Source organism: Colobus angolensis, unplaced genomic scaffold (genome assembly GCF_000951035.1).
Source record: "Colobus angolensis palliatus isolate OR3802 unplaced genomic scaffold, Cang.pa_1.0 Scaffold70, whole genome shotgun sequence".
NCBI lineage: Eukaryota > Metazoa > Chordata > Mammalia > Primates > Cercopithecidae > Colobus > Colobus angolensis.
Genome location: NW_012120710.1, coordinates 5,124,263 through 5,127,166, shown reverse-complemented (window position 1 = coordinate 5,127,166; position 2,904 = coordinate 5,124,263).

Genomic DNA, 2,904 nt, shown 5'->3' with positions numbered 1-2,904 from the left:
TCTTTGTGGTTTTTAAATCTCATCTAGGGAGACCATAGACTTCACAAGGTCTTTATTCTCTGTACTATGTAAGTAACCTTTCGTGGTTAGAATTAAAAGGTTGCTAAATTGGGAACGTTTTTCTGGATTGTCCTGGGATAATCTTTATTACCAATCTTACATGTAATTACTTGAGCAATTACACACAGCTTGTCACTAGTTATGTTCTTTGTTTACCCATTGCTTGTATTGATTTTTGTATACTCCTTTTTTACCAAGCATTATAAACCCTGAGTGTTGACACCAGGGTGGAGTAGAAAGGAGTGCGAAAAATGGTTAAACTAATATAATCTTTTTCTCAACAGTGAAAACAAGGACAACTGATGAAGAGAAATGAGTAGGCATGGAAACATTTCCCAGTCTTCAGCAGAGCAGTTTTTTGGAGGTCTCTGGACCCAGGGAAGACAAGAAGGAAGGATTTTGTGGTTGCTTGTTTGTTTGTTTGTTTTTCCAGTAGTTAGCTTTCTTCCTGGTTTCCTCACTTTGAAGAGTGTGAGGAAAACCCGTTTACCCCTTAAGCTTTCAGCTCAGCTAATGAAGTGTTTAGCATAGTACCTCTGCTATTTGCTGTTATTTTATCTGCTATGTCATTGAAGTTTTTGGCAATTGACTATACTGTGAGCCAAGAATCACTGGTGGTTAATCTTTCAAAGTGTCTTGAATTGAAGGTGACTATTGTATCTCCAAGAAATATTCCTTAAGGTATTAACTGAGAAGGCAGTGGATTTAATATGGAAATGATGTTTCATAAGAATTCTGTCGATGGAGATACACTGTTATCTTCACCTTTTTAAGAAATAGGAAATATTTTAATGTTTCTTGGGGAATATGTCAGAGAATTTTCTTACTCTTGATCATGGGATACTATTTAATTATTTTGCTTTAGAAAGCTGAGTGTATCGCACCTTATCTGTGTAGAATATATTTCCTTATTCAGAATTTCTAAAAATTTACGTTCTATGAGGGCTAATATCTTCCTATAATTTTAGACATTCTTATCTTTTAAAGGTTTTGACCATTTTGTTATGATGAATTACATATGTATTACATTCACTATATTAAAATTGTACTTTTTTATTATGTGTCTCATTGGTTCATAGGCTTTATTTGGTCCTTTGAATAAGCATTAAAAGATTTCTAAACTTCACTTACATTGTTTCTCCTTCCTATGCTGTTACAATATGTTTTACTTATCTTTAATTCTATATAATTTAAAACACTAACTCCGCTCCTCTGCTCCTCTGTGCCGGGCAGAGAAGGCCCTCATTCCCCAATACCATTGCTTTGGTTCAGCCTTTCTCCAAGCTCCCTTCCAGTCATTCCTTTACAGCACCAATGGCCTCTGATGTTTTGGGAAACACAAAGATTTCCTTCTCTAAATTCTTCCCTATCTAAATTGTTTCCTAGACATAAAATAGAGATTTCTAAGTATGACAAATGATGTTCTTTCTGTCTCTTCCCACTCCTGATCAGCACTTCAACTTCCCTTGTCCCTCAAATTCACTCTAGTCAGGTGTTCAGTTCCCTAACTGGGCATGTTCTTTCCTAGGCCCATGACTTTGCATTTGCTAGGGCCACTTCCTGCATATAAGAGGAGGCTTACTCATCCTTAAGAACTCAGTTCAAGGAATACCTCCTTTGTGTTTTCCTTGGCAGAGCTCATGGCTTCCGATTTGATGTTCCCATAACATCTCATTATCTGAATTAGAACAAAAATACTACATTGCTTTTATTTATTTATTGGTTTCTTCATCCACTCTAGCTCTCCCAGAGCATTAACCATGTTATATCTACCTCTGTATCCCCAATGTAGCATTAATGCATGACTTAATGAATTAGCAAGTTATCCCGATCTTCAGGCTGTCAGATACTGTTCTAAATTCAATAACCTGGCTCATAGTAGGTGTCTTTTTGTTTTTGAGACTGAGTCTTGCTCTGTTGCCCAGGCTGGAATGCAATGGCATGACCTCGGCTCACTGCAACTTCCACCTCCCAGGTTCAAGTGACTCTCCCACCTCAGCCTCGTTAGTATGTGGGAGCACAGGCACCTACCAGCATGCCTGGCTAATTTTTGTATTTTTGTAGAGACAGGATTTCACCATGTTGGCCTGGGTGATCTTGAAATCCTGACCTTAGGTTATCGGCCCACCTCAGCCTCCAAAGTACCAGGATCACAGACATGAGTCACCATGCTTGATTTTAATTAAATTATAACTTGTTTACCCTCTTTTCTCTACCTCCCCTCACTTTTACCAGGGTAACTACCATCCTTCCTTCTGCAATAGCTTGCCTTTTACTTCCTTGAGGAAACCTCTCTAACCCTTACTCCTACCTTTGAGGAGGCCCCTTTTATACCCTCTCCTAGCACTCTGTACTTTAACTTCATAAAATTTTCTCACCGAAGTTACTGTAGAGTTTATTGAGCCTATGTGTTTATTGTCATCTGTTTAGGGTCTCTCTATGCTAGCTTCATGTAAGCTTCATAAGAGCGGGGACAATGCTTATCAACTTCATCTCAGTTCTTAGGACAGTGTCTAGCACATACAAGGTATTCAAAAAGCAAGTGATCTATGCTAAACAAGTCCCCTTGTCACTCTAAAATTAAAAGACCAATTTCATTTAAATACATATTCTTAGGTATTTATACTTAACATTTCCCTATCTAAATGACAAATGAGGTTGTCTCATCCCAATCCTGATCAGTGCTTCAACTTCCCTTGTCCCTCAAATTTACTATATAAATACCTAACAATAGTTATTTATATGAAATTGCTCTTTTATGAAACACAAGAAAAGGAAAGAAAGAAGATTAATTATATTAGTATGTATGTACATACATTCACACTGCAGTTGGATTATATTATA